Source organism: Eumetopias jubatus, unplaced genomic scaffold, assembly GCF_037043125.1.
Source record: "Eumetopias jubatus isolate StellerSeaLion01/CBP00866 unplaced genomic scaffold, mEumJub1_p1.0 scaffold_13, whole genome shotgun sequence".
In the NCBI taxonomy this organism is placed as follows: Eukaryota; Metazoa; Chordata; class Mammalia; order Carnivora; family Otariidae; genus Eumetopias; species Eumetopias jubatus.
The window spans coordinates 89921598-89934640 of NW_028274819.1; the positions used below are offsets into that span (position 1 = coordinate 89921598).

At 40.0% G+C, this 13043-nt stretch overlaps 1 pseudogene; it reads left to right on the top strand.

Moving 5' to 3' along the window:
• The first annotated feature begins 12334 nt into the window (after positions 1–12334).
• Positions 12335–12431, top strand: LOC114222361 (U6 spliceosomal RNA; annotated as a pseudogene).
• The last annotated feature ends 612 nt before the right edge of the window (positions 12432–13043 follow it).

Genomic DNA, 13043 nt, shown 5'->3' on the forward strand with positions numbered 1-13043 from the left:
CCACCCCTGCCTCCCCTGATCTTGGACCCCACTTTTTGCCTCTGTTCTGATTTTACTGATCCTGTAACTTCTTCCACATTAGTTGAGGATTCCTGGTGTTTTACTCTCTTATTTTTTTCTCTCCATTCCCTGGGAGCTACCTAAGAACACGGGGGCAGAAGATATCCGCTATTTTTGCATTATCCCAATTTCAGGAAAATAGCACAGACACATCACATTTCTCTGGCCCAAACTCCCCCTTTCTTGATGACGTCTAGAGAAATGAAGTGATCCATTGGGTGTCACAACTAGTTTGTGAGCGATGTGACCAATCACACAATACCGGTACTTTTCTCCCCAATACCGCAGGTTTCCTGCTGTCCCGAATTAAAATAGGATAGTTTCCCTCACTCACCCCCTGTTGCCATAAATACTTCTGTGGTATGGCATCGAGTTAGGCAGCTTCGACCATATCATGAGCTCCATGAAGCTGGGGGCTTTACAAGTTCAGCACCTGAGAAAAATTAAGGGGAGAATTGGAAATCACATCCAGCTGGGTGTTAGCATGTGTTAAACAGGGTTTTGATGTTAAAGGGTTTTAAGTGCGTGACTGGTACACCTTAGGGCAAGGCCCAAGCTTCCCTGAGAATCTGTTTTGCTTTTCTTTCTTTTCTCGTCTAATCGGTCCCATTCGGTTTTCAATTCTCTTTCTCACTTTGCAAAGTGCCAGACAAATTACTGGTATCCTCTATGAGCCTCTGGTTTCTTTTTGGTTTCTGAACTCATACCCTCTTGAGAATATTTCAGGGTAGATCTTGCTCAAGACACATTTCATAAAATTTGAGGAACATAATTAAAGCAAAGACCTATTCATAATTTTTACAGCCTTGATTTTCCATTTTTCAATCCTTTCCTAGAAAGGATTGAAATACATATTTTCTTCATGTTTTATTCTTGTATTTCCTCCAAAAGTCCTTCTTCTTCTTCAGCTTCAACAACATGGCTTCTGAACTGTGGGCTGTATCAAAGTGTTAAGATTATTAAGATGAAGTTGATGATATTTAACTATTTTTGAACTGTAAAAATGGCAACTTCATTTGGTTCAGGCTAATGAATTGTCATTTGGAATATTCTCATTTTAGCAGAGTTTTTTAAAGATTTTATTTATTTATTTGAGAGTGCGAGCGAGAGAGAGCACAAGCCGGGGGGGTCTTCAGAGGGGGAAGGAGAAGCAGACTCCCTGCTAAATAGGGAGCCCAATGCGGGACTGAATCCCAGGACCCCAGGATCATGACCTAAGCCAAAAACAGATGCCTAACCGACTAAGCCACCCAGGTGCCCCTCCTTTTTCTCAAAGAAACCATGTAATAAAACCATGAACTTTATTGAACATTATAAAGTGGAAAATTAAAAAACTTTTTTTTTTTTTAATAGAGACAGAGCGGGAGCAGGGATGGGAAGGGGAGAGGGAGGTGGAGAGAGAGAATCTTAAGCAGGCTCTATGCCCAGAGTGGAGCCTGAAGCAGGGCTTGATTTCATGACCCTGAGATCATGAGCTGAGCTGAAATCAAGAGTCAGATGCCTGACTGAGCCACTCAGGTGCCCCTGGAAATTAAAATATTTTTAAGTAAAAAATTCTGCTTAGATGCTTTTTTGTTTGTTTGTTTACTTACAGTACAGTAATCTTATGTCTCCATTTGCTGGCAACCATTTCTAGGTTTTACCTGTTGTCCAGCGTTCTGTCCAATTTAGCATTTTTTCTGGATCGTTCACTGGCTACTGAAGTATTAATATTAATTGTTGCATTAAAATAATAATAACACTTGGTTAGGTTGGTCTTGGTGGACTTCTACTTTGTAGCTAACACTTCCCCTTTGATCTCTTCTAGAACTGTGTGAGCCACATAGTGAAGAGAGCTCTCAGCTGAAGGTGTGGTTAAATCACTCCTTTAAGACATAACTAACAGATGCCACCTTCTCAAGGGAGGAATGTCGGGTGCTCAGTGATGAAATGTATTCAGATACAAACCGTGTGGGGTGGTTAGAGTGGTGCTGGCAGAGGCATTTCAAGCTGCTGCCCTGGTGGCCACGGGATTTGCCAACCAGTTGTGACATAGTCTAGCTGTGGGTCTTGCTACAACCTGAGTGAGGCATAAGGCTGCCAGGCCACCGGTTGGCAGGATCAAGGCCACACATGGGAAATTTTGTGAGGTCTACATGAAATGTGTGCGTGAACTGGAAACTGGGCGGTCCTGCATAGATCACGTAGTGAGTGGTCTGAAGGCTTTTGCTATGGTGATTTTGTCATCATGTATGTGATATAAATCTATAGCCAGTATCTCAATGTTTGGTGATACATTTTTTTTTTCTTTTGCAATAAGCCTTTTTGACAGACATAAGCTCAAAAGGAAGAAAAGAGCCTGTCGAATGCAAATTCAAGGCCTGTTGAATGCAGATCCAGACTAAATCTTCATTCTCATGGGAGCTGATGATGAATGGGTAACTTGCACACAAGATCTGTCCACATTCCCATCCACCCTGGAGGCTGTGGTGCGGTCACTGACCACATGGCAACATGAAAACAGAAATCTGCTGAAGAAGCATCAGCATCCACTGGAGAATTACTAGTTTAGGAAGACCAGGCCTGAATGCAATAATTTAATATCTGCAGTTCTAGAGGGTGTGTTTACATATAATAATGGGAAGCTTGACTTTTTATGCACATTTAAAAAAATGAATATTCTTCCAAATTAATTTCTCAGATTTTTTTTATACCAAGTTTTCTTGTGCACATTAATACAAACACTGAAGAAATAACAATTAACTGTGTTGGCTCTATGTACAGAAGAAAATAGTAGCAGTTCAATGATGACAGTTTTATATTAGTGTGATCAACGGAGTTTCTCAGCTGAGCCATAGAACACAGACAAGTGGCTTGAGAGACCATTTTCTCAGTTTTGCCCAAGATGGTATATAACTAGTACCATTCCAGATGTGCATGCCATGACATACAATGGATGCCTTGGAGCCAGCAGAGTTTAATTCTCTTAAAGAATCCCCGTGGAAAAAGGCTGAGTCATATGTTTCAAATTGAAAGGCCATAAAGATAATGTCCCAAAATAGTTTTTCACCCATAGGATCAAGTAAAGCTTTTGGAAGTTCATTCTCCCAAAGGTTAACTTTCTGACATTATTTTGAATACTACCATAATTTAGTTAAAACTTTCAACATTGAAACAGTTATATACTTTGTGATGATAATATAAATACAGTTTGGTGGAGCGTACCCTGAAAATGATCAATGTTGTTACTAAGTGAAAAAATTTAGGGCACAGAAGTGTGTATGGAATTAGTGGTAAACATATTACTCAAACTGTGTCCATCCAAACAAGCCATAATATTCCATAGTCAAAAATAGAAGCTATCTCGAGGGGGGCGGAGCAAGATGGCGGAGGAGTAGGAGACCTAGATTTCGTCTGGTCTCAGGAATTCAGCTGAATAGGGATCAAACCATTCTGAATACCTACGAACTCAACAGGAGATCAAAGAAGAGAGTAGCAACAACTCTCTGAACAGAGAAGCGACCACTTACTGGAAGGTAGGACGTGCGGAGAAGTGAATCCGAGGCAATATTCGGGAGGATAGACGGCGGGGGAGGGGGCCTCCGTCGGCCGCTTCTGGCAAGTGCTAGAGCCGCAGAGCACAAAATCGGACCTTTTAGAAGTCGGCTCCGCTGAGGGACGTCGCTCCAGTGGCTAAGTGGGGGGTGGAAACCTCGCGGGACAGTGCGGTCTCAGGACCCTCGGGGTCACAGAAAGACCGGGGGTGCCTGAGTGCGGCAGAGCTCCCAGGTATCGGAGCGGGGAAGCCGGCTGCAGAGACAGAGCTGAGGCGCGGGCTCTCAGCTCGGGGTTGCCATAAACTGTGATCCGCGGCCCAGTCGGGCCACTGCTCCTCCAGCAGGGATGCAACAAGCGGCAGAGCTGGGGAGACTCCTCTTCCCGAGACTCCACACGGGGTCGGGTGCCAGAGATAGAAACGCTCGGTCACAGGCCGGCTGAGCTCGGAGTGCGGCCGGAGACCAGGGAGATGGGAGTGACTGCTTTTCTCTGGGGGCGCACTGAGGAGTGGGGCCCCGAGTTCTCAGCTCCTCCGGGTGGAGATTGGGAGGCCACCATTTTCGCCCTGGTCCTCCAAAGCTGTACTGAGAGCTTGCAGAGAACAAAAGCTCCTGAGAGCAAACCTGAGCAGCTTGCTTAGCCCGGACCGACAAGGGTGGGGCAATTCAGCCTCCGGCAAAGACATTTGGAAACCACGGCAACAGGCCCCTCCCCCAGAAGATCAGCATGAACAGCCAGCAAGCCAATACCAAGTTTACCGATCAAGGAGAACGGGAGAACTCCAGCGCTAGGGGAATACTGCACATAGAATTCATGGCTTTTTTTTTTTTTTTTACCATGATTCATTAGTTCATCAAAGTTAATTTTTTTAACTTTTTTTTTAATTTTTCTTTTTCCCTTTTTCAACCAACATCTTATCAATCCCTTTTTAAAAAAATTTTTTTTTTATTTTTCATTTTTAGAGTCATATTTTATCCCGTCATAGTAGTTACCCTTATTTTTGGCGTATATATATAAGTTGTTCTCTCTTTAAAATTTTGAGATACAGTTTCTTCTAACAGATCAAAATATACCCTAAATCACTGGTGTATGGCTTTGTTCTATTCTCCTGCCTGATCCCATTCTCTCCCTTTTTTTTTCTTTTAATCTTCTTTCTTTTTTCAAACAACTTATCAATTCCTTTTATAAAATCTTTTATAATTTTCATCTTTACAGTCATCTTCCATCCCTTCATTGTATCAACCCTTATTTTGTACATATATGTTTTTCTTCTTTTAAAATTTTAGGAGGCACTTTTTACTAACAGACCAAAATACGCCCAAAATATAGTGTGTGGCACTGATCTATGCACTAGCCTGATCATATTTGATCACATTCTGCTTTTTTTGTATTGTTCTGTTTTTGTTTTTATCTTTTTTTCTTTTTTTTCTCTTTCTTTTTTCTTTCCCTTTCTTTTCCTCTGCTTTCAGGTCTTTTCTGATTTGTATAGAGTATATTTGGTGGGGACGTTGTTAACCTGTTAGCATTTTGTTCTCTCATTCATCTATTCTCCTCTGGACAAAATGACAAGACGATAAACATCACCTCAGCAAAAAGAACAAGAGGTAGTACCGTCAGCCAGGGACCTACTCAATACGGACATTAGTACGATGTCGGACCTAGAGTTCAGAATCATGACTTTAAAGATACTAGCCGGGCTTGACAAAAGCATGGAAGTTATTAGAGAAACCCTTTCTGGAGAAATGAAAGAACTAAAATCTAACCAAGTCGAAATCAAAAAGACTATTGATGAGGTGCAATCAAAAATGGGGGCACTAACTGCTAGGATAAATGAGGCAGAAGAGAGAATCAGTGATATAGAAGACCAAATGATGGAAAATAAAGAGGCTGAGAAAAAGAGGGAGAAACAACTACAGGATCACGAGGGCAGAATTTGAGAGATAAGTGATTGGATAATATGAAACAACATTAGAATAATTGGGATCCCAGAAGAAGGAGAAAGAGAGAGAGGGGCAGAAGGTATATTGGAGCAAATAATAGCAGAGAACTTCTCTAATGTGGGGAAGGAAACAGGCATCAAAATCCAGGAGGCACAGAGAAACCCTCTCAAAATCAATAATAATAGGTCAACCCCCCGACATCTAAAAGTAAAACTTACAAATCTCGGAGACAAAGAGAAAATCCTGAAAGCAGCTCAGGAGAAGAGATATGTAACCTACAATGGTAGAAATATTAGATTGGCAACAGACCTATCCATAGAGACCTGGCAGGCCAGAAAGGACTGGTAAAATATCTTCAGAGCACTAAACGAGAAAAATATGAAGCCAAGAATACTATATCCAGCTAGGCTGTCATTGAAAATAGAAGGAGAGATAAAAAGCTTCCAGAACAAACAAAAACTAAAGGAATTTGCAAACACGAAACCAGCCCTCCAAGAAATATTGAAAGGGGTCCTCTAAGCAAAGAGAGAGCCTAAAAGCAGCATAGATCAGAAAGGAACACAGACAATATACAGTAACAGTCACCTTACAGGCAATACAATGGCACTAAATTCATACCTTTCAATAGTTACCCTGAATGTAAATGGGCTAAATGCCCGAATCAAAAGACACAGGCTATCAGATTGGATTAAAAAACAAGACCCATCGATATGCTGTCTGCAAGAGACTCATTTTAGACCCAAAGACACCCCCAGATTGAAAGTGAGGGGGTGGAAAACCATTTACCATGCTAATGGACACCAAAAGAAAGCTGGGGTGGCAATCCTTATATCAGACAAACTAGATTTTAAAACAAAGACTGTAATAAGAGATGAGGAAGGACACCATATCCTACTTAAAGGGTCTATCCAACAAGAAGATCTAACAATTGTAAATATCTATGCCCCGAACATGGGAACAGCCAATTATATACGGCAAATAATAACAAAAGCGAAGAAACACATTGACAACAATACAATAATAGTGGGGGAATTTAACACCGCCCTGACTGAAATGGACAGATCATCTAAGCAAAAGATCAACAAGGAAATAAAGACTTTAAATGACACCCTGGACCAAATGGACTTCACAGACATATTCAGAACATTCCATCCCAAACTGACGGAATACACATTCTTCTCTAGTGCCCATGGAACATTCTCCAGAATTGATCACCTCCTAGGTCACAAATCAGGTCTCAACCGGTACCAAAAGACTGGGATTATTCCCTGCATATTTTCAGACCACAGTGCTTTGAAACTAGAACTCAATCACAAGAGGAAAGTCAGAAAGACCTCAAATACATGGAGGCTAAAGAGCATGCTACTAAAGAATGAATGGGTCAACCAGGAAATTAAAGAAGAATTAAAAAAATTCATGGAAACCAATGAAAATGAAAACACAACTGTTCAAAATCTTTGGGATACAGCAAAGGCAGTCCTGAGAGGAAAGTATATAACAATCCAAGGCTTTCTCAAGAAACAAGAAAGGTCTACAACCTAACCCTACACCTAAAGGAGCTAGAGAAAAACCAGCAAATAAAGCCTGAACCCAGCAGGAGAAGAGAAATAATAAAGATCAGAGCAGAAATCAATGAACTAGAAACCAAAAGAACAGTAGAACAGATCAACTAAACTAGGAGATGGTTCTTTGAAAGAATTAACAAGATTGATAAACCCCTGGCCAGACTTATCGAAAAGAAAAGAGAAAGGACCCAAATCAACAAAATCATGAATGAAAGAGGAGAGATCACAACCAACACCAAACAAATACAAACAATTATAAGAACATATTATGAGCAACTCTATGCCAGCAAATTAGATAACCTGGAAGAAATGGGTGCATTCCTAGAGATGTATCAACTACCAAAATTGAACCAGGAAGAAATAGAAAACCTGAACAGACCTATAGCAACTAAGGAAATTGAAGCAGTCATCCAAAATCTCCCAAGAAACAAAAGCCCAGGGCCAGATGGCTTCCCAGGGCAATTCTATCAGACATTTAAAGAAGAATTAATACCTATTCTCCTGAAACTGTTCCAAAAAATAGAAATGGAAGGAAAACTTCCAAACTGATTTTATGAGGCCAGCATTACCTTGATCCCAAAACCAGACAAAGACCCCATCCAAAAGGAGAATTACAGACCAATATCCTTGATGAACATGGATGCAAAAATTCTCAACAAAATACTAGCCGATAGGATCCAACAGTACATTAAAAGATTATTCACCATGACCAAGTGGGATTTATCCCTGGGCTGCATGGATGGTTCAACATCCATAAACCAATCAATGTGATACAATACATTAACAAAAGAAAGAACAAGAATCAAATGATCCTCTCAATAGATGCAGAAAAAGCATTTGACAAAGTACAGCATCCTTTCTTGATCAAAACTCTTCAGAGTATAGGGATAGAGGGTACATACCTCAATATCATAAAAGCCATCTGTGAAAAACCTACAGTGAATATCATTCTCAATGGGGAAAAGCTGAGAGCTTTTCCCCTAAGGTCAGGGATGTCCACTATCACCACTGCTATTCAACATAGTATTAGAAGTCCTAGCCACAGCGGCAGGGATGTCCACTATCACCACTGCTATTCAACATAGTATTAGAAGTCCTAGCCACAGCAATCAGACAACAAAAAGAAATCAAAGGCATCCAAATCGGCAAAGAGGAAGTCAAACTCTCACCCTTGCAGATGATATGATACTGTATGTGGAAAACCCAAAAGACTCCACCCGAAAACTGCTAGAACTCATACAGGAATTCAGTAAAGTAGCAGGATATAAAATCAATGCACAGAAATCAGTGGCATTCCTATACACCACCAACAAGACAGAAGAGAGACTAATCAAGGAGTCGATCCCATTTACAATTGCACCCAAAACCATAAGATACCTAGGAATAAATTTAACCAAAGAGGCAAAGGATCTGTACTCAGAAAACTATAAAATACTCATGAAAGAAATTGAAGAAGACACAAAGAAATGGAAAAACATTCCATGCTCATGGATTGGGAGAACCAACATTGTGAAGATTTCAATGCTACCTAGAGCAATCTACACATTCAATGCAATCCCCATCAAAATACCATCCACTTTTTTCAAGGAAATGGAACAAATAATCCTAAAATTTGTATGGAACCAGAAGGGACCCCAAATAGCCAGAGGAATGTTGAAAAAGAAAAGCAAAGCTGGCAGCATCACAATTCCGGACCTCCAGCTCTATTACAAAGCTGTCACCATCAAGACAGTATGGTACTGGCACAAAAACAGACACATAGTTCAATGGAACAGAATTGAGAGCCCAGAAACGGACCCTCAACTCTATGGTCAACTCATCTTCGACAAAGCAGAAAAGAATGTCCAATGGCAAAAAGACAGTCTCTTCAACAAATGGTGTTGGGAAAATTGGACAGCCACATGCAGAAGAATGAAACTGGACCATTTTCTTACACCACACACAAAAATAGACTCCAAATGGTTGAAAGACCTAAATGTGAGACAGGAGTCCATCAAAATCCTAAAGGAGAACACAGGCAGCAACCTCTTTGACCTCAGCCGCAGCACCTTCTTCCTAGAAACATCGCCAAAGGCAAGGGAAGCAAGGGCAAAAATGAACTATTGGGATTTCCTCAAGATAAAAAGCTTTTGCACAGCAAATAAACAGTCCACAAAACCAAAAGACAACCAACAGAATGGGAGAAAATATTTGCAAATGACATATCAGGTAAAGGGCTAGTATTGAAAATCTATAAAGAACTTATCCAACTCAACACCCAAAGAACAAATAATCCAATCAAGAAATGGGCAGAAGACATGAACAGACATTTCTCCAAAGAAGACATCCAAATGGCCAACAGACACATGAAAAAGTGCTCAACATCGCTTGGCATCAGGGAAATCCAAATCAAAACCTCAATGAGATACCACCTCACACCCGTCAGAATGGCTAAAATTAACAAGTCAGGAAACGACAGATGTTGGCGGGGATGTGGAGAAAGGGGAACCCTCCTATACTGTTGGTGGGAATGCAAGCTGGTGCAACCCCTCTGGAACACAGTATGGAGGTTCCTCAAACAGTTGAAATTAGAGCTACCATATGATCCAGCAATTGCATTATTGGGTATTTACCCCAAAGATACAAATGTAGGGACCCGAAGGGGTACGTGCACCCCAATGGTTAAAGCAGCAATGTCCACAATAGCCAAACTGTGGAAAAGCCAAGATGTCCATTGACAGATGAATGGATAAAGAAGAAGTGGTATATATACACAATGGAATATCATGCAGCCATCAAAAGGAATGAGATCTTGCCATTTGCAACGACGTGGATGGAACTGGAGGGTGTTATGCTTAGTGAAATAAGTCAATCAGAGAAAGACATGTATCATATGACCTCACTGATATGAGCAATTCTTAATCTCAGGAAACAGATTGTTGCTGGAGTGGTGGGGGATGGGAGGGATGGGGTGGCTGGGTGATAGACATTGGGTAGGGTATGTGCTATCATGAGTGCTGTGATATGTGCAAGACTGTTGAATCACAGATCTGTACTTCTGAAACAAATAATGCAACATATGTTAAGAAAAAAGAAAAAGAAGAAGATAGCAGGAGGGGAAGAATGAAGGGGAGTAAGTCAGAGGGGGAGATGAACCATGAGAGACGATGGACTCTGAAAAACAAACTGAGGGTTCTAGAGGGGAGGAGGGTAGGGGGATGGGTTAGCCTGGTGATGGGTATTAAAGAGGGCACATTCTGCATGGAGCACTGGGTGTTATGCACAAACAATGAATCATGGAACACTACATCAAAAACTAATGATGTAATATATGATGATTATCATAACAATAAAAAAATTAAAAAAAATAGAAGCTATCTCTGATAACATTTACAACTATTTTTATAAATAGGGTTAAAACAATTAAACTTAATTTTATGTTACGAAGCTAATGTTAAATATAAAAAAAATAAATGGAGGTAAATATTTTGCTATCTGTCAGTGACCAAATTTTACAAATGTTAAAACTTTATGTAAATCAACTATGTGTCCTATAAAGTTTTTGAAAACTTTTTTTGGGGGCGGTAAATGAGTTATCTGATTTTATTTTACTTATTTTTTTAAAGATTTTACTTACTTATTAGAGAGAGAGAGCAAACACGAGTTGGGTGAGGGTCAGAGGGAGAAGCAGACTCCCTGCTGAGCAGGGATTCCCCACAAAGGGCTGGATCATGCCCTGAGCCGAAGGTAGACACTTAACAGACTGAGCCTCCCAGGCGCCCCATGAGCTACCTGATTTTAATTGTATTTTGTTCCAAGTCACTTGAACATCTTTTATTAAAATTTTTGGGACATTCCACTTATCAGATGCTCTGCAGCTGCTGCTTGTGGTGGCAGGGGCCCAGAAACCCCTGGGCCACGGTGGCCATAGCCAGGACTACGGCCCTAGGGGCCAACTTTTCACCCTTTGTAGGACAGGTTGGAGACAGTGGGCCGGCAGGTCAGCCACTGTGAAAAAAAAAAAAAAGTTTTCAGTAATTGGCACACTGCAAAACTTAAGCTTTTGAAGAGTTTAGAAAATTGGAATTACTAAAAATAAAATGTTCGAGCAAGATGATCCTGAAAATAAACAGAAAAATTGATCCAGAATGCCAGTGTGGGGCACATCTTGTCTAATGAAACTGTGAGAACTCAGAATATATAAACCTTGATCCTGAAATTCAATAAAACCTTGAAATACTTCAGCTTTGGGAAATAATGTTTTAATGGAAACTTTATTTTTAATTTGATGCATTTATTTTTCTTCCAGAATTGGAAATAAAGTTGAGAAGACTTATGATTTTGCAACATTTGCAGTTTATGAAACATTTATTTTATTTATTAAGGTTTAAAAAATTTTGAGTATAGTTGACACACAATGTTACATCAGTTTTAGGTGTACAACATAGTGATTTGACTTCTCTATGCATTATGCTACGCTCACCACAAGTGTAGCTACCATCTGTCACCATACAACATTATTACAATATCATTGATTCTATTCCCTGTGAATGCTTTTTATTCCCATGAGTTATTCATTCCATGCCTAGAGGTCTGTCCCTTCCACTCTCCTTCACCCATTTTGCCCATTCCCAAGCCACCTCCCTTCTGGGCAACCATTTTTAAATGTGGCAAATAGAAACATCTTATCTGAAGAACTGGATCCTCTGCCAGTAATTGGGTGAAAGTAATTTGGGTGGAAACCCAAAAATAGAAACTTTCAAGACATTTGAGCTGAAGTATTTGTACACTTCCTTACAAGGAATTAGAATTAAAAATCTTCCCTATTTAGTGGAATTTGGTCTGACCTCACCTGACCACCTGGAGACTTTTCTCAATAAAAAATAACATGGTCTAAAAGATGAGTCAATTGGCAATGCCAGTAATTTCAAATTTATTAAACAAAAATTCAACTTTTAAGAAGATTGCAAGAAACTTTAGGGCAAAATTAAAAATAATAGGACTGTCTTAATAAAAATAAATTCTTCAGAAAAATATTTGTGACAGTTCTAGAGTCTGCTACAGCTAAGAAAGGGATTAAAGTATGTAAAGATCTGCCAAGAATAATTACTCTGCTTATGTTTCTTAATGTTCAGAAAATTAATATAAAGAAGTTTTAAAATTTTGGCTCCTAATGTACACAAATATGTGACTCTTCTTTTGTCCTTCAGAGAGAATTTTGAAAAGTCTTTTTGAATGGAACTATCTATGAATGTGCAGCACATACACTGAAATTTGAATGATACAGAGCAGGGGAGCATGGCCCCTGCACCAGGATGACACACAAATTCGTGAAGCATTCCATATTTTTTTAAATAGGTGATGGGGATGAAGGTGTGCACTTGTGATGAGCACTGGGTGATGCATGGAAGTTTTGAATCACTATATTGTACACCTGAAACTAATATTATACTGTATGTTAACTAACCGGAATTAAAACAAAAACTTAAAAAAATAAAGAAGAGCCTTATTCTTTAGAACAACAAAAGAATGATCTACGAATACATAAAGCCAACTTTTTAAATCAATAAATCACCCATGGTACATTTTCTCTCTCCCTTTCCATTTGGGTATCTCCTCTCCTTCTTTCAGGGCCAGTTCAAGCCTGACCTGACCAGGAACTATTTCTCTGACCCTTTTATACATCATGGATTGCTCATCATCTGAGTCATCTTTGAGTCTCTATTACCTTGCATTGAATTACTTTTTCATTCACTGTAGCTTTTAGGTGGTTTATGCCATGTCTCGTAGGTTTTGTGTCCCCACAGGAGGGTAGGTGCTCAAAAAAATGTGTGTTTTTGATGACAATATGGCCACATCATATTCAAGGAAGAAAATGCTAGATGTCTGCATTCTAGGTGGAGGCTGAGGAGGGATACGAATGGCTGTGGCAACTCAACTGTTGTTATAATCTTCTTTCTAG